At 45.3% G+C, this 19,946-nt stretch overlaps 1 protein-coding gene across 2 annotated transcripts in view; it reads left to right on the forward strand.

Annotated features, from left to right (window-relative positions):
* Nucleotides 1-19,946, forward strand: part of CASZ1 (castor zinc finger 1) — a gene marked incomplete at its 3' end in the record, with an annotated part of 444,050 nt that overhangs the window by 36,173 nt on the left and 387,931 nt on the right. Inside the window, exons 4-5 of one of the 2 annotated variants that reach the window (XM_081870667.1) lie at nucleotides 5,525-5,670; nucleotides 11,985-12,081. The remainder of the gene's footprint in view (nucleotides 1-5,524; nucleotides 5,671-11,984; nucleotides 12,082-19,946) is intronic. The other variant, XM_081870666.1, reaches the window with a different exon arrangement.

Here is a 19,946-nt window from a genome sequence, read left to right on the forward strand (position 1 = left end):
ATTAAGAAGGGTGGGAAGAACCACAGACATTACCCTGAGCTCCTGGGAGCAAGGATGGGATATAAATAAAATTTATTAGTGTAGATTTTTATATTGGGCATGGAATTTCATGTACGGAGAATCTCAGTAACATTGTTTTTTAAAGCAAGTGTTCAGCCCTTATGGCTTCCAATGTGGACTTGGTAATGTGTGGCCAATGTTTCCTGAAGCCTCAGAAATGAGGGCAGTGGCTGAAGAGAAGATTTTGTGAACAAAGGTCAGTGCCGGTCCTTCCATTAGGCTAAGTAAGGCATTTGCCTCGGGCAGCAGGTACTGAGATGGAGGCAGGGAAGCAGCAACAAGGTGTCGGGAGGACAGAGTTGTGCATGCCCCATGGACTGCTCTGTGCCTTCTAAGTGAACTTGCTGCCCCCAGATGTGACTGAAGATGCTGTTCCATCCCTGCTGCTGAAGATTCAATGGCTGGTCTGAATGGGAAGTGGATGCCAGTCATGACAGAGGCAGATGGAGTGCTAGTGAAGGTTCCTGAAGTTATTTCCCCCTCCCCCTGAAGAGCAGAGCACAATTAGTACATGTAAAGAAGCACTGAAGTACTAAATGCAATCAGTTTGAATAATATCAAAAGCCAGAGAATTCAGCTTTTTGTGGTATAAAATTTATATCATGCCAGTGCAGAATTCAACCATACACACACACACACACACACACACACACACACACACACAAATCTGGAACTGGAAACAATAGGCTGAATATCTATAACAGGACCATTTTTGCTCCATTTTTGCTCCATTTTTTTCTGGGCTCTTTAATTACATTCCCTCTGGGTTCCATCCTTCCTCCTGACATACATTCCTCCTCCTCCCTTCCCTCAAAAAAGTACTTGTCCAGGCTCAATCTGTCCCCTACATATGTCCTCTGTGGCCCCGCCACATTATTCTTTATAATATAAAGTGACAAAGCTGAGGCTACCATGTACGGAAACGGCAAATAAAATTCCCCCTTTCCCAGAGGACACCTGGAAATGGTAGAAAATGAAAGGTACTCACTGACTGTTGTGGAGAAGAAGGGAGTGAGGGCTGGAATCCAGATGTTTGAAGGGCTTTGGATCCAGATGTCAGCTGAAATATTTAACGTGAACATTCTCCATGTAGAAAGAGGAATCTTGCCTGTGGGCCCACCAGCCCTCTTTTTACTGCGTTCCCAGGCTCTGCAGACTCTCTAAACTTCCTTGCATTTCAAAGAGAATTGGCACAATTGGTGCATACTGCTCTAGAATGGCTTTAAAAGACAGCAGTCCCAGCCCCCAAAATCCAGGGCACAAAAGCACCACCACCCCTCAGTGAATCCGTTCTCTGAACTCGGGAAAGCCAGCACTCTTCACACTCCTCATCTGCCTTTGCTCGTTTCTTTTTGTTTTAAACCATTTATTTAAATAATAACAGCAAGCAGCACAACACACTCACACACTTTCGAGGATGGGCAACTTACTTTTTCAAAAGGCTCAGGGTATTCAGTGGAGAGGAATACCTGACTTTTCCTCCTACCCATCTCCTCTGCCTCCATCCAGCATCAAAAGCACTCCTCTCCACATACTTCCCTCTTCTTTCCTTTAATTGGCAGTGGCAGAAGCACCAGCAGAGGCACTGGCAAACTCAATTACTATATGTAAAATCAGACTGTTATCTAGTGACTTACCTTGTAGACTTGTTGCAACGATGATGATGGCGATGAAGAACCGATAATAATGAACAGCTGCAGAATGGAATGGAGAGTTACGAGGGGTGCATTTTCGTTATTATCTCTGCATTTATTTCTGCCTTGCTGACGCCCTATTTACCTGTAAAAGCTGGCCACAACATTTCCATAATGTATTTGCACTTTTTCAAGGTGCTACTTCACATACATCAAAAGACAGTTTATTGATAAAGTTAATAAATAAACAAAAAGGTTCCTTCAAATCCCACCACTATTTTGTGTTGTTCCTCCCTCTTCAAAGATAGCTACTGTGCCTGGGTCTCACTGGGACTCAACAGAGCTTCCATTCTGTTCAAGGACCAGCAAGCTCTGCCTTCCTCGCTTTGGACTACAGCTCCCATCATCTCTGTCCATTGACCATGCTGTGTGGAGCTGATAGGGGTTGTAATCTAACAGTGTCTGGAGGGGGCCAAGTTGGGGTGAAGCTGAGATATCTTACTGTGCACCCCCTGGCCTAATAGGTGCTCCTTCCCTGTTTGGTAAAGGTAAAGGGACCCCTGACCATTAGGTCCAGTCGCCGACGACTCTGGGGTTGCAGCTCTCATCTCGCTTTACTGGCTGAGGGAGCCGGCATACAGCTTCCGGGTCATGTGGCCAGCATGAGCCGCTTCTGGCAGACCAGAGCAGTGCACAGAAACGCCATTTACCTTCCCGCCGGAGCGGTACCTATTTATCTACTTGCACTTTGACGTGCTTTCAAACTGCTAGGTTGGCAGGAGCAGGGACCGAGCAACAGGAGCTCACCCCATCGTGGGGATTTGAACTGCCTACCTTCTGATCGGCAAGCCCTAGGATCTGTGGTTTAGATCACAACGCCACCCGCGTCCCTCCCTGTTTGGTACAGCTGCTTAAATGTGTGACACACAGTAAGTTGCCGCTTTCCCCCAGCCTTTCCTATTGCTGTTGTTTTGCAGATTTGCAGTAACTGTGTGGCAGCTTTAGCAGAGGCACATATCCACTCCAGCAGTTTTCTGATTCAGAAACAAAGACCACAGATGTTTTCTGCACACAGGTCTGTAAACCCCCTTAGCAGGATTCTTTTATACCTTCCTGCCGAGTTCCTATAGACCTTTCACCTGAGTGTGGGGTCTCTGAATATGCTTGAATTTTGTACAATATTTTTAGGTGACGCATGTTGGCAACCTCAGCTTCAAACATGTAACTTTTGTTGTTATGTTAGAGTTTATCAGGGCCGTTTCAAAATTCCTTTTAATTGTGCATTCATGATTATTTCTATTCATGGTTGTGTCACAGTGGATATACGCATACCCACTTTCGATACTGTTTGTCTCTGCAAAAGTTTGGGGACAAATTCATGGCTTCACTTCCAGAGTGTGCCCCATAACTCATTGCTGAAATCTTTTCATTGAGCTTACTTTATCTTTTTGGTTACAGATAGGTAGCCGTGTTGGTCTGCCATAGTCAAAACAAAATAAAAAAATTCCTTCCTTCTTTAAGGTGCTACTGGAAGGAATTTTTTTATTTTGGTTTATCTTTTTGGTTTCACTTTTTGTTGCACTGTAGTGGAAGAGTGCCCCTTTAGACAGCAATAATGCGGCAACATCGGGGAAGCATCACAGAACAGCTAAGAAAGCTGAATGAAATGTGGATGGTCCAGTATAAATCCACCATTAATGCAGTATCATCGTGTCAATGGGGTTTTGCCAAATACACCCGCAAACGGTTGTTTTTCCGTTAAAGATAAATAAATAAATGAGGTGCTGTTATGATAAAACTGCTGTGGGTACCAGTCCCATCACATACATGCACATAAAAAATGCCAGTGAAAAAATCCCCCACCAGTCTGGGGCCCTTCCCATGTATCTTGCTGGATACTCGTCATATCCTAAGTATTATGAATAATTTATCAAGGATTAAATTAATAAATAAAAGGCATCATGCATTTCCTAAATAAATGGATACACCAAGAACAATCCCATTTGCTTCTCTTCTCCTGTAAGGTCTTTGGCCCTTTCACAGCAGCTCTCCCTTTCTCACCATCTCTCCTTCCCTCATCCCACGCCAAGTAACGAGAAGGGCAGCCGCTAAAATGCTGCGGAGACCCTTGCAAGTCTCTCATTCCATCATTTCCTCTAATACCTTTTTGATTATCTTAGTGGCCAACATTTATATTAAGGCTCCTCCAGCTCGCTACCTCCATATACTTTATGGTGGTTGTGTTGTGCTGTGTGTGTGTTGCTTTTTTGTTTTTGCTTTTGCATTTTCTTTTTAAGATAAAAAATGACTGCTGATGTTTATGCCCCTGTAATACATTATGTATTATTTTGTTTTAAGCACTGTCTTTTGCAGGCTGACAGTAACAATAAAATGTGAGGATGGGATTCTTAATACAGACAGAGTAATGCTCACCGTGAATGCCACCCCTATCATTTCCCCTCCCCTTTCTGCTCTCCTAAGCACTTTTTGAAAGGCTCCCTTTTATAATCCAAATAAAATTAGAGCAAATACATCGATTTACTGGAAAAGAGGTATGTGTGTTTTCCCTACTCCCCCTCCCCATGTTAACTGGGTTGGGGAAGTTACTTCACCCTATTTAAGCCTCGGGTGGATTTTTTTTTTTTTAAGTGGCAGAATACTAAACATTTTTGCCACCTTTGACCAAAACTTCCCCATATGTGTGAAATACATACCAATGATATGAATTTGAAAGGATCAAAATGTGTCATTTTACGTCCATAGTAATTCTCACAACAGCCCAGTATGATTCCCACCTTGGTGTTTGTTCAGAACTGCAAAAAGCAGCCAGCCTCCCAGCCGTAGCTAGGGAGGGGGGAGCAATTCTATCCAGTTCACATTTCATGGAAACCTACACATGGAAACCAAAACAATAGGCATACACAAACACAGCCACACTTCTAAATTCGCTCTTCTCCGCATTTTTCCGGACAATTTCTCTAGAAAAAGGCAATGTGTACAAAAATGCATACATTGGTGAAAATGATATCCCAAAATGCTTCATATAAGGGAAAACAGCTTTGCAAAATTGTGCAGATTTTGTATGTCGTGCAAAAATGTGCATATTAGGATAAATACACTCTAAAATGCTACTGAATTTTCATGAGGACCTTTTTTTGGGGGGGGGTTGCAAACTGATGTGGAAAACTGAATGTGAGATGGAAAAAATTAGAAACAGAGAGCAATGGAAACCAGCATGTTCACCCATGCCTACTTTGAGCACATTTACTCCAGGGGAGTTATTCCTCCTCCTCTCCCTCCCCCCCAAAAGAACAACCCACCCCTGACTCCCACCTCTTTGGCTGACTCTTCCTTGATTTTGTCACTTGCAGGCGCCTGCCTGTACTTCCACTTAAAAGCCATGAAGGATCTGATTCCATTGAGGCTGCTTATTCTCTGTGTAATTTGGAAGCTTTCAGAATCTGGTCGCTGTGCTTTGGGGATTTTAAATTTCCGGGATATTCACTTAGTTAAGGAATGGAATAAAGTCTCGTCACACTGATTTAATGAGAGAGAGAAAAGAGACAAGGTTGAAATGGCAGAAATTAGGAGTGGGGCAGCGAGGGGGAAGCAATTTTCTTCATAACACTCATGTTAAAATATTGATACAGGCACTTGGGCGGGGGAGAGAATTAAGTGGTCGGGCTTGCTTTGAAAATATAGTGGGGTTGATGAATTTTTTGTGGTGAAGGAGCCACCAAGTCAGGGAACTTCTGCTGAAGAATTCACTCCAAGCTTGCGTGATATGGAAAATAGCAAGGTGGGGGGGTTTTGTTGGTATTTTTTTACAGGGATAGTGGCTAAAATCTGAAATAGGCTCCTTTCCAAATCAGGCAGGGCTGCTGAGAAGTAGTAAGAAGCTACTCTCTGCTTCCCAGAAACCTCTCCTGACTTCCTTGGTTCACCATTCTCATGATCATGGTGTCTCCCCTGCCAGGTAAGTGAGTAATTAAGTAAGACCAACTGGATTTGGAATACATCTGACTCATTCACTGAAGCATCCACATCCTGGGTGCATCCAGAAATTTGAATATTCTGAATATGCAGGTTCTACTGAGCAAGCATTGCTAATGGCTATTGATAGACCTATCCTCCAATCTCCCTTTAAATAGAAGTTTTAAACGCCTCCACTCCAGTAACATAGAAGCTGCTTCCGCTAGCAAGAGGCCTCTACTCATGATTTATCTAGCCAACTCTAAACTTCACACATCACTCTTTTTAAGCCAAATATAAGACAGAGATTGGGGGGCATTTCACATCAAAATTTGGCCTTTGCCAAATGAATTCCATAGGCACACATTTCAGCCATTGTTCAAGGGGAAGGGACTATGAAATAGAGTGAAGATGCCTATTCAGAGTGAGGGCAGGAAGCATGGCCTCCACTCTGATTCAGCTTCATGATGCTTTCATGAGGCCAAGTCTAATTGACAGTGTGATGACACGGCACAACTGGGCTCCCATGGTTGTGCGGAATGTGCAAATAATACTAATAATAATTGCAGAGGATTTTATTGTAAATTGCATCTTATTGTTAACTGCCCAGAGAAGTGGTTGGATGGAAGGTATATAAATGTAAACCAATTAATTAAGATTAGAGAAAGAGGCACCTTGCAATTTGAACAGGTGGTGCAAATTGGGGGTGGGGGCAGAATTATGCAGCAGAAAGTTGCCATCAAAAATTTTGCCTCCAATTCTCTCTCTCTCTCTCTCTCTCTCACACACACACACACACACACAGAGAGAGAGAGAGAGAGAGAGAGATTTCAGAGATGAAAATTTTGCACAGGGCCTAAAAAAACATGATTACAGTGGTACCTCAGGTTAAGTACTTAATTCATTCCGGAGGTCCGTTCTTAACCTGGAACTGTTCTTTACCTGAACCACCACTTTAGCTAATGGGGCCTCCCGCTGCTGCTGCGCTGCCGGAGCACGATTTCTGTTCTTATCCTGAAGCAAAGTTCTTAACCTGAAGCACTATTTCTGGGTTAGCGGAGTGTGTAACCTGAAGTGTATGTAACCTGAAGCGTATGTAACCCGAGGTACCACTGTATTTTAGCCAGGCATATGAGAGCTGAGACCATCTCAAATCTTGGAGTACAACCCTGTTGTCCCTTATCAAATGCTAGGCTATGCACAAATCTAAAGACTGGACCCCTGCCCTAAAGAGCTTGAATGGTGTAGTGATGGGTTCCACACCATCTTCATGGCAGCCAAAGCAAGGTCATTGGAATTGCAATTTGCCTGCCTTGCCCATGTGACCCAAGCTGGGATTGCTATACTTGAGGTCTCCTTTTCAAATTAAAACGAAAAAGGGAATTAATTTTAATGAGGTCTGTTTGCATGGCTGTTTTGCCCCGGCCAGAAGCTGCCTGTGGCATGCACACAGCATGATCCCCCTTTGTGTCACTGCTCTACAATCAAACTCTTTCCAAGAGGGGATTCTTTACAAGCATTTCTGTGTCACTTTGAGAGTCCCCCAAGACCTTTGCCAATCCATTAAGAGCCCATGGAGCTGCACTGGGAAATAGAAAGAGAAAAGAAAAGTGGGCTGAGGGAGGGAGGTTGCAAGAGAAAAGATGCATTTGAGCAGCAATTCGGTTTCAAGCAGCCGCACTTGGAAGATTTGCAGCTTTGTTGAGTATCAGTGTCAGTGTGGAAGCTAAAACTTCCAAAAATTGTTTTATTTGGCAGGAGGCAGAACTGACCTAGGACCTTTTTTCAATTGCCTAGATCAGTGGTCCTCAAAGGATGTGGTGCGCCACATTGGTGTGGCAGGAGAGGGCGGCAAGTGTGGCAGGAAGATTCAAGGACAATCAAAGAAACATTTAAGCATTTCATTGTAGTACAGTGGTACCTCAGGTTACATACGCTTCAGGTTACATACTCCGCTAATCCAGAAATAGTGCTTCAGGTTAAGAACTTTGCTTCAGGATGAGAACACAAATCGTGCTCCGGCGGCGCAGCAGCAGCAGCATGAGGCCCCATTAGCTAAAGTGGTGCTTCAGGTTAAGAACAGTTTCAGGTTAAGTACGGACCTCCGGAACGAATTAAGTACTTAACCCGAGGTACCACCGTATAGTATCAAGATAAATTTATTTAACTTGCAGAATAGAAATAGATATGTTTTCAAAATCAGGCCCTGCCAGGATGCCCTAGATGCTAGAATCAACATTTTAGTAGCCATCATCAAAAGTTTAAGTGCCAACTGGAGGAAAACACAGGAAAATGTGTCAGGATTCAAAGGGCTATTCCAGGGGAATGGGGCGAAAATGCGCCTGGCACCTACAATTCATTCACTCAGGAACTATGTCAGCCCCTGTGCAGACTAATGTTCGTTTTGGTCCAAATGGGCCAGCCGTTTCGGCACAACAACTGTGGCACAGAACCAGCAGTGATTGCAAGTACCAAACCATCATGCCTATATGTGACTCATCTTTGAACCATCTTTGTTCTGCTATCTGTTTTGGCACAGCCATCACTGGGCATGCTCCTGCTGAGAAGCACCCTTTTCTGCCTGTGCCTTAAGAGCAGTCTGAAGTCTTGTTGAGATGCCCACTAGCAAAGGTTAGGCTGGCACACGGGTCAAGGCTTTCTTCAGTAATGGCCTCGCAATTGTGGGAAATGGTCCCACATGATATTCAGGCCCCATCCCTGAATATTTTAAAACAGGTTTATAATAAACCTTGGCCTCCAGAAACTATTAGCGGCTAGGGATCTGATTGTGCAGCCTGCTTTTGGTGGTTGTTTTATTCTGGATTACTAGTTTTAATAATATGATGTTGTATATAGAGACGTTTTTAAATGTTATTTGCTGCATTTTATATGAACTGCCTTGGGAAGAATTTCATTCTCGAACAGCTGTGTAGATGTATATTAAATAAATAAGAATTGCATGCTGGTCAAACCAAAGGCATAGTTTCTGTGACTTTAATTCAACATGAGCCACTTTTCCTGATTTGGAAACACAGTGATGAGTGAAGCTACACTTGCTGAACTTCTGCTTCTTGCTCAGCTGCCCCTGAAAAGCTCTCCATGTCAGCACTTGAGGGGAGCTTTCTGTGGATGGAGGGCACAACAGGAAAGCTTGTCACCACCCTCCAAATCTCTCTTGGGGGAACACTCAAAGAAGGGCCTTGGATAATAACCCTTGATGTCTCAGGGAAGTTCGTGTTATGACAGGTGTTACATTAGGTATTAGGGCCTCAAACCAGCTGCACAAAAACTAATCAAGTATGTACAGTGGTACCTTGGGTTAAGAACTTAATTCATTCTGGAGGTCCGTTCTTAACCTGAGGTACCACTTTAGCTAATGGGGCCTCCTGCTGCCACCGCGCTGCCACCGCGTGATTTCTGTTCTCATCCTGAAGCAAAGTTCTTAACCCGAGGTACTATTTCTGGGTTAGCAGAGTCTGTAACCTAAAGCATCTGTAACCCGAGGTACCACTGTAGATTATAACGCATTAAAAAGAAGCCTCTGTACAAATAACATTAAAAAATTAGTGTAAATCTGCCTCCCAAAAAACCAACAAAAAACCCAGACCACCCTGATGCTGCTCTTCTTGACAATTAACTTCTACCCAAAATAGTACCTCGGGTTAAGAACTTTGCTTCTACTGGTCATGGGCAAACTGGATTCAGAAAGGACCTTTTCCAATCCAGAAACAGCTGGCAGTCGTGTGCCCATGGCCAGGCTGGGCTTATCACTCAAGTTTTCTTTGACAGCTTGAGTACCTATTCTGTTCCTGCCCCCCATCACATCTAACCGTCCCCCATTCTGCTGCTCCATCCAGATCATCACCTTATCCAAATCTATATGGTGAACAGCCTGCCCCCCTCTCCGTGCTAGCCCTGAGAGCAAAGAAAAACCTCTGCAGTGCAATTTCCAACCAAGAGTTTCCTTCCTATTTCTCTCTCTCTCTCTCTCTCTCTCTCTCTCTCTCTCTGTGTGTGTGTGTGTGTGTGTTTATGTGTTTCAAATAAATAAAAAAAAGCATTTTGGTTTTGTGCACTAAGCACTTTTGAGGGCGGCACGGGGCCCCGTAATACGGAGGTTTATAACCTCCTCGGCTAATGCTCTCTGACACTCTGTTTTGATATCATTACTACATTATACCCACCATTTTTTGAGTGAAAAAATACAGTACTTAGAGAGTCGAAATTCATAAATAAATTCATGTCAAACCGCACTTAATATTGATTTTGTTAGTGTTCAGATTCAATAATAAGGTACTGCGTGCATGAATATTTAAATATAATCATCATTTCTGCATCTCCTAATGGCCTCTGCTCTTCTACACTCAATTTAAACACAATTTAAAAACTATAATGTATTGAAAAATACTAGGATTTAGCAATAAATCACCATTGGGTAACTCCAAGCCTTTTATAGGAGGGCTCAATATCGGCTCCTCCAGGGACAGCACAATTAGATTCATGTTTTTAAACTTCTCAATTATCCATATACCATAATTTTATGTGAAAGTTTGTTTCCCTTCCTTCCCCCCTCCCCAACCCCTCACTTTCTCTCACTCTCATCCTCCTCCCCTACTTTGCCCCATCCAGATTCTCTCCCTGTAAATCATGGATAAATCACTAAGTGTTCTCTTAGCCAGGTTAGTATAGTAAAAAGGAGTCAAAGGTCACAGTCCTTAAACTGAATTAGAGCCAGAGGCTGCTGGGGGAAGAGGCAAAAGCTGACTCACTCACATTTTGGGGAGCGGGGGAAGAAATAAAAAGGGAAAGAACAACTCAATGCAAAGCAAGTAGAGAGCATGGTCCGCTTTAATATTTACTTTAAAAGCGACGTTAGTCTTTATCAAATAGACACTGAAGGAAGCTTGGAGAAGAATGTTTCTTGACCAGACTCTGGCATGCTTGCCCATAGGCAGCAGCAGGCTTTGGGCTATCAAATTTCAGCGGCATCCTGTGCAATGGTAAAATTTGGCACACGGCCTTCCTCTTGTGCTCTGTTCTACATCATTGTTTTTTAGTCCACTCCAAATGTGTCATGGGCAGCACTGCTTCTGGTCTGCTGCAGTTCAGCTTTTGCAAAAATGAAAAGAACCACCTCAACATTGTTTTGCTGCCTGCGAATGTATTTATGTAACTGTTACACGATAGCTACCAGTAAGTGGCAGAGCACCTGCTTTGCAAGAGATCTCAAGTACCTGGCACCTGAAACTCTGGTGTGTTGCTGCCGGCCAGTGTAGGCAGCACTGAGCAAGTGCACCAAGTGCAAGGCAGGTCCCTATGTGTTTACGGCAGCCTAATTCAACCTAGTGCCTTCTGGAGGTTCTTTGGCTACAAGCTCTCATCATCCCTGACCATTGGCTGTGCTGGTTAGAGCTAATGGATGCTTACCTTCCAACATTCCTCAGATGAGAATGGGGACATTTCTCACTCCCCCCACCCCCCATTTTTTGGTCCCCTGCCCCTGGCAGAGCATTTCCTACCAGAAGAAGGACCAGTGCTGCTGCCACCATACCAACAGGACACAGCACAAACATCCTCCACTTTCCTGGGATTCCAGGCTGATACATCACTTTCAAACTACCTTGCAGGGTTATTGTGGGCCTGAAATAAACTAGTTCCAATGAGGCAGGGGGTGGGGACATAGCTCAGCAGTAGGTCCAACTCTCAACATTGCTTCTGCCAGTTAAAGTAGATACTGGGACAGATGGGCAATAGTTGGATCCTCTGTATGCAACCTTGAACTTCTTGGGGGAATTGGGAGGTGATACAAATGTGGTGAAGGGACACGGGTGGTGCTGCGGTCTAAACCCCTGAGCCTCTTGGGCTTGCCGATTGAAAGGTTGACGGTTTGAATCCTCTCGATGGTGGTGAGCTCCCATTGCTTTGTCCCAGCTTCTGCCAACCTAGCAGTTCGAAAGCAAACCAGTGCAAGTAGATAAATAGGTATGCTGCAGTGGGGAAATAAATGGCGTTTCATGTGCTCTGGCTTCCGTCACTGTGTTCCGTTGCGCCAGAAGTGGTTTAGTCATGCTGGCCACATGACATGGAAAGCTGTCTGTGGACAAACGTGCCACACTCCATAGTGCGGCTTTTGGTTGGACTCAGCCATCTAGGGGTCCTTTACCTTTACATACAAATGTGGCCTTTCCTCAGCCATCCATCAGTATCTTAAATCCCACTTCTATCTGAAGCTCATATTTCCACTCCTCATTATAATTTCCTAATATTTTTTCTTACAAGCCAGTCTCTTTCATTGTTATTTTTATGGTTTTCATACAGGTTTAACGGAGCTGATATCTCGTGTCAGAAACATCACCGCCATTATCCCCTGACTGAGCCATGTCACATCTTACGTACAAGTATTGGCATTGCATAGGTAAAATCTCTATTATTTTCAAATCTCAGTATGAGCTTCATTTATATATTTGTTTCTGCGTATCTTAAAGCTAATAGAAGAGACCAAAAAGGGTGGGGGGTGGCTAACAAGAAAGATACCTCTATAAATGAAAATGAGACTTATCTGCATTTATGTATCTGGTCTTCTGCAGCATGTAAGCTAGTTGGGTCTCTGAGGGACAACTTCTCACTTGGGTTTGAATGCACAGGGCAAAATGCACACACTTACGCATCAGTATAAAGAACTGTGTTTTCCAGCAGGAAACATGGGCATGGCAATTAGGAAAAGCTTGCCATCATCTTCCCTGTCCTTCATTAAGAAAAATGGCAATTTCAATGCACATGTGTCATTCAGAGTTTGGCTCAAGACATGTGTAATTTTAGAGTCTGATATTTACTTGCTTGCTTACTTACTTTGCCTACTTACTTCATTTATACCCTCCCCTCTGAGTGCCAATAAAGCTCTCAGAGCAACTTACCAAGAAAATCAGTTCTTAAGAGATTCCTCGGGATGGGAGGGAGGAGGGACAAGTGAGCTCAAGCACAGGTTTTTTAAAGTTACTATTCTTAAAGTCAATGTCCAATCAAAGGATCTGGCTCTTTTGTCCTGGGTAAAAAGTAATCCGCATCCAGAAGCGCTCTTCCCTAGATCAGATTCAGGGGCAGAGCAAGTGACAATCCCGAAGCCAGGAAGACAAGGCAGTTCCTACCACCACAGTGGATTCAGTTGTGCCCATCCTGTGGAACACCCTCCTGTCAGATGTCAAGGAGATAAAGACTTTTAGAAGACATCTGTGCTGGTCCAGGGGGGAGGTTACCGTGGGGCGAGGTCCAGGACCTGAGTTGAGGGTCGGCAGACGGTCCTCCTCGGGCGAAGTGGGGTCCACAGCGGGAAGCCGGGCAAGGACAGGAACTCTGGGGGAAACAGGACTGGATGCTGGCTGAAACAGCTCATCAACGACGTTGCTCCCGCAACCTGGGACCGGGCTGACTGGCCTTTATCTTCTCTGAGGCCAGGGGCGGTCCTGGCCCCCAGGAGACCCGCTTCTCCTGGCCTTAAGGCGAACACTCCTCCTGGGAGAAACCAGTTCCCTTCACCTCTCTGCCCTGAGCCTCTGCAGTTCAGGAGAGGCTGAAGGGTTACTGGGCCCAGGGGGAGACTCACCTGTAGGCACTGAGTCCTCAACCACCTCTGGAGCCAGAGTGGATTCACCTGGTGCCTGCTCCTGAGGATCCGGCACAGGTGCAGGCGCTTCAGAATCAAGGCCCTGCCCCAGTTCAGCCGGCCCTGGAGGCGGGGACTCCTGTGCAGGCTGGGATTCCTCCGGTTAAGCCTCTGAATCGGATTCCCAGGCCATCACAACATCTGAAGGCAGCCCTGTATAGGGAAGTTTTTAATGTGTGATGTTTTACTGTGGTTTTATAATTTGTTGGAAGCCACCCAGTCAACCCAGTCAAATGGGTGGCATACAAATAAGTTGTTGTTGTTGTTGTTGTTGTTGTTGTTGTTGTTGTTGTTGTTTCACCCTGTCCGGTGCACACACAGATACACATGCAAACTTTGGTATGTGCACGAATACACATACATACACAAAGTGGTCCTTGGTAGAGGAAAATTGCAATGGTATTTCAGCTCATAGCCAAAGAAAATAGTGCCTCTGAGCATGCACAGTGTCTTTTCTTTACCATCAAAAATTAGCCAGCATGTATCTGGGATAAAGAATTGTGTTATCTTTATTTTTATGCTGCCTCTTGGGTAAAAGGGCCTGCAAAGTTAAAATCCAAATTCAAGTAATATAATAAAATGCCTCCACTGTCGGAGGCAGTGCAGAGAGGGCTCTGGTGCTCAGGTCCTGCTTGTGGGCTTCCCCAGGCATCGGATTGGCCACAGTGAGGGCAGGATGCTGGACTATTTAGGCCCCTGGCCTAATCCAACAGGCTTGGCTTATGTTCTTAATACAAATTATAACAGCATAATTAAAAAGAGCAATATCAGTAATATTCTTCTCAAAGCCAGAGATATATAAAGCACCAAGATTAAAACCAATCAACTCACCTAATGTGAAAAGCTTTGCACAAGGGAAAAGGGGGAGGGGAAGAATGGTGTGACTTGCAATTGGCTACCCTTTAATGATGCATGCAATCTGCTTTGCAAATTGGCTGCCTCACTCTACCTCATGATAGGGCTGGCCCTGCATGAGAGATCCTATATGGAAACAACCTGCAGACGCTGCCTGCATTTTCACAGGTCCCATGCTAGCTGAAAGCTTTATTTAATTTATTTCAATATAGCACATATCTCTGTATCAGCCTTCCCCAGTCCCAAATCCTTGGTGACTTTCCAAAATATAGTGATATCCTCTCACCTGACAAGCAGCAGCTTTTGAGCCTTCTCTGTGGTGGTGCCTCTCAGCTGTCCCAAGGAGGTGTGTGTGGTCTCTTCCCTTGCCTCCTTACAACAGATGGCAAAGGACATTTGTTATTACTTATTTTATCTGGCAAATCATTTGAGAAATAGATCTTAGGTAAGCCAAGCCTCTCAGGTTCTGTTTTGTAATGATTTGGGGGTTATGTCCTGGAACTCTGGATACTTCAGGTGATAGCACAGAGTAATTTTAATAGTGTGCTTTGTCACAGCAAGGGCAGCATAGGGATTTGTGTTTTAGGAAAGTCCATGGCCTACACAGAGTAGACACAATGATGTTAATGAACGTGATTAACTTTGGTGCATGAATTTCGGTGGGTCCACTCTGAGTTGGACGTATCCAACTCATGTGTGTACTGCCGGGAGGGTGATGTGCATTAGGAAATATTTAAAACTTTTGCCTGCAACAAATCTTGCATCAGCCCTCACGTGTTATGTTGCTTGTGCACTGGTTAATGCAGATTAGAAAACAGGGAAGAATACTTTGTCATTCATATATTCCTTCTCGTTTATGTAGGTTGCACTAACGCATTCCCAGTACCGACTGATTTTAAGCAAAAACTAATTTAAATTAAAGTTCTGGCCTTTAAACTGCATACACACCATACCTTCAAAGCACATGACTCCCCCCCTCCGCCAAGAATTGTGGGATCTGTAGTTTGTAAGGGTGCTGAGAATTGTTGCTATGAGAGGGGTAAACTACAGTTCCCAGGATTTTTTGGGGGGTGCATACTTTAAATGCCTTTTAAATAGTGTGTATGCAGCCTGTATGCAGACTCTGACCCTTAGTGATGCTGATGGTCGCTCCAGCCCAGTCCTACTTGCTCTCGTCACTGGACAGTGGCTCTCCAAGGATCTGAGCAAGGCTTCCCCCAGCTAATGCTACACAGTATCCTGTGTAGTGAGATGCCAATGACTGAACCAGAAGATTTTCCGCATGCCAAACGCATGCCCCACCACTGCACTTAGCGCCTCTCTCCCCAGAGCCAAGGTCAATCGGATAATGCAAAATCCACTCACAGGAGTGACATTTGAACCAGTGAGCTGATAATGAAAAGGCAGTTTGTCAACCTCCGGTGAAGAAAAGGCATCACCATCAGCCATTGCCACCCCATTATTGTCCTTCCACCATTGCAGTGGATAGCTGTGGGGTCACACTTCTCTGTGTGACTGGAGTTCCCTTTCCCCCCTCCCTAAGCCGCCCTTGAGGTTCCAAGGGACTTCCTCTTGCCTATGGTGGCGTGGCTATGAAAAATTGATCATCCTTTGTTACAGCTTCACTTCTGTCACTTTCCATCCCAGGGTCTGTTTTTTACGGAAAACAAGCTACATTCATCAAAAATGACAGAACACAGACTTAATGTAATCATGTATGGGAACATGAATTGCAAATGTGGAACACAAGCACTAAAATGTATTTTCCATTACCGCCACAAAATGAAATAATCATGAACATTTTCCCCAAGAATGAGAACACATGTAGAGCTACACTGACACCTCGGGAAGAAGGGGAAAGCTCCAGCACCACACCCCAGATTTAGGTGAAGAGGTGCGCCTAATGGAGGCATTTTGCTTTGAAAATGGCGGTGGGGAAGGCTGTGTCTGTGGGGATCACCCAGGATGCAGGTGCTTCAAATGTGTGATGGTGGAAGATTTAGAGCTATGTGGCTGAGCACCTATTTGGGCACAGAAAGATTAGTCTCTGATCTTTTTCTTGCGTTGGCGGAAGGCTAAGACTGGGATCCAAGAGTATCTGAGGAAAGCTGGGCTTCAGGTCCTGGAGACCACTACTAGTCAATAGAAACAGTCTTGGGATCCATGAAGAAGTGACCTGACTTGATCTAAGACAGCTTCCATCATGGCTGGGTTGGGTTCCTCATCTTCAGGAAATGTGGGTGAGGACTCTGAAAGAAAAGCAGGGAGAGCAGTGGCATCCCTAACTCAGAAACTCCACTGCCAAAGACCCAGGAAGAGCTGAGTCTCTCCTGCTCCATCACATACCTCTCAACTGTCCCATTTTAAGCAAGATTTCCCGGAATCACAGAAGACAATCCTAGCTTCTGTTTGCATCCTGGAATGTCCATTTTTTTGGTCCGGGACTCTGGTGTAAGTGAGCGCACCAGCACGAACCCGCTGGTGAGCACCAGAGCAACGGAATGGAAGGCAGCGCAATTTGGGGGACAAAAATGTTGGAGGGTATGCCATCACAGTAGAAGACTACTGGAAGAGGCTAGGCTCTCCAAGTAGAACAGCCTCTTTAGCTTGTTCCTTGCTGGAACAGCTTCAGAGCTCTGTTCCCCCTTTGAGCCCTGTCCCACTTTGGTTGGGTATTGCCTTGCTGCACTGCAGAGCACAATACCTTCATATGTACCAAGCCAGGGCAGGATTTAGGGACAAGTGACACAGATGACCCCCTGAAATGCTGAAATTCTGAGGAGGCTCAGGAGGCTGCCATGGACTGCCTGCTCAGCAGTTGCCATTCAACAACTTCAGAGGTTGGCAAAGTCTAACAAACAGAGAAGTAGCAAGACCACCACAGACAGTGTGAGATTCAGGGAGGTACTGGCTGTTACCCCCCACAGGGTGTTGAGCTGAGGGAGTTTAAAATTGAGAAGATCTATAATTGAAAAGATCCATTTGGGTGTGCCAAATTTTCGCCTTGCTCAGGACACCATATTACCAAAGTTTACCAAAGTCCGCCTCTGCTGCAGAGGCCGGTGGCATGTTTTAAAATCCAGGTGCACTTCAAGGTGCCAAGGTGGAAACTGTTCTGTTGCTACTTCAGATTTACAGTGCAGAGCAAGTGTAGGTTCCTCAGCAACACTGAGCAGAAGGGGGAAGGAGAGGTTTGCGGTCCAGTCTAGCTTTGGGGTCATTTGTGGACTGCCTCGTGGACTGCATGGGTCAGAACAGGGAAAGTTGGTACTTGGCAGGAAGAGTATGAGTGGAAGTGCAAGACAAGGAACATTATACATTTGGTTGGGTTAGTGCTGGAGAAAGCAAGCATTCGGCTTCATCAGGCAGAATGGGAAGAGGATCATAATTTCACTCCCAGCATTGAGCAAGCTGAACTATAAAAACCTGGATACATTTACATTGCTAATCCTGGGCTATTTACAAATCTGAGAATGCTTTCAAGTCAGCTAGCTTACCGCCCTCAGGTAGACCTGAACACGTGACAGTTGCACGTTCCCATATTTCACTCTATGCAGTGTGCATGTGGTGGTCTGCCTGTGGTGAGCTTGTGCCTGTGTGAAAATGCTTTCCATACAGAGCTTTTGTAATGTGTGAAAGGCCTCAATGAGAAAGAAGGAGAACACCAAGGAGCATAATGTGTGTGTTGGGGTGGCGGGGGGAGAGGGTGCAATGCTCTAGTTCCTCTCACAGCCAGCAGGGGGCAATGAAAAAGGGATACGGGAATTTACATAGAATACTTGTCCGGTGGCATGACAGGAAACAGAGCACAGAAAGATGGCACTTCCAACTATAGTGGAACCTCTACCTATGGACGTAATCAGTTCCAGAGGTCTGTATGTAAGTCTATCAGGGTTGCTGGTAGAAGCGCCCTTGTGCTCAGTGACATTCGGCGGCAGCACGCTTCTGCGTATGTGCAGACAACAGCAGCTGTTTCTGCGCATGTGTGAATCGCGGCAAACCCAGTATTTACTTCCGGGTTTGTCGTGGTCGCAACTTGGATCGGGCCCAAGTAGAGGCGGTCGTAAGTAGAGGTTCTACTGTATGTAGAACTTGTGTATTTTTCCCTCTTCCAGCGAGAGTAGAACAGATGATAAAAAATACATAGAACAAATAGCCCCAAGTAGCTGCAAAATCCAAAAGGCACACACACAAGCTGGAAAAAGATTTTTGACACTTTTGTACCATTTCAGCTAGTGGAGGGAGGGAAAATGCTTTCATTCTCCCCTGCCATATGTCTGCCCATCTTGAGCCACACATATGTGGCTTTTGTGGTTTTTCATGCATACGTTGTCTCGCGGCCTATTACATTTTCCCAAGGGAAATGAACATTTTTGAGGGGAAGGGCTGTAGCTTAGTGGCAGAGCATGCATAAGGCCCCATGTTCAACCCTGGCATCTCTATGTAGGGCTGGGAATGTCCCCTGCCTGAAACCTCAGTGAGTTCCTGCCAGAGTGTCAGCAATACTGAGCTCTGTGGACCAGTGGTCTGACCGGAATTGGCTCAGCCATTAGGCAGACTGAAGCGGCTGCCTCAGGCGGCAGAAGCTCTCAAGGCAGCAGCCCCTCCCTGTCCCACTGACTCCACTACCAGCACAGAACCATCATCAATTTCAGCTGAAATCATGGCCAGAAATGTGCAAGATCTTGTGGAGCATGCAAGGTCTTGTACAATTTCAGTGAGATCTCTCCCAAATTGGGCAAAATCTTACCTGAAATTGGTGCCGATGATGGCGCTGCTTCTGTCCCAGTGGTGGAGGAGACAAGGCAGGCAGAGAAGCAGCGGCAGCAGGGCAGGGCATGGTGGCACTTCCTGTTTTACCTCAAGCAGTGAAACGGGATGAGGTGCCACTGGGTCTGACTCTGGATCGGATCTTTATTTAAATCAGCCCTTTATTCAGAGCCAAAAGAACTATAGGCTCTTGCCATATTTAAAGGAAAGGGCTGTAGGTCAGTGGTAGGGCACCTGCCTGTAATGTTCTTCAATCCAAAAGAATCTGAGCTGAGTCTCACCTATGGCAACCAAAACAAAAACCCCTGTTCCTGGGGTGACCAAAAACCAATACATCACTGTCATGGTGCCTTGCATGCAGAAGATCCCAGGTTTCAATCCCTAGCATTTCCAGGTAGATGCTGGGAATGTTTCCCATCCGAAACCCTGGAGAGCTGCTGCCTGCCCGTGTGGTCACTACTGAGTTAGACGAAGTAATGCAGCAGTTCAGTACAAGGCAACCTCCTGCATCCCTATGAATACAGAAAGCCACAAGGCTAGTGTTCCCATGAGCATACGCTGAGTGCTTTTATTTTTTAGAAAGGAAAGCTTTCGTAGAGAGTTGCAGTGGAATCTGACACCCTGCAATCTGCCTTTGCTCCTACAAAAAACATGGCTCAGATGGAATTTGTGTTTCTTCTGATTTGGTCAATGGACTGTTAGGACAAGAGCCCGGGCTGTCTGACAATCCCAGTTTATTCCTGGGAAACGGTGGTTTCTTTGATGCGCCACACTTGAAAATCCTCAGTGGCTGATGAATCTCCTGCTTCATTGACTGAGGCTGGACCACAACAAAGCCCCATGCCTTAGCCTGATAAGGGGGGAAAAAACAACAGGCTTCCCTCAGGCCTGCCAAACCTGCAGTTAATTTTCTGTATAACCAGCATATTATAGTCCCTAGTTGGGCTTCCTCCATAACCAGTAGATAGACAGAGACAGGCCTGTGTGTGTGAATA

The sequence above is a fragment of the Podarcis erhardii genome (assembly GCF_964252035.2).
Source record: "Podarcis erhardii genome assembly, chromosome: 7".
NCBI lineage: Eukaryota > Metazoa > Chordata > Lepidosauria > Squamata > Lacertidae > Podarcis > Podarcis erhardii.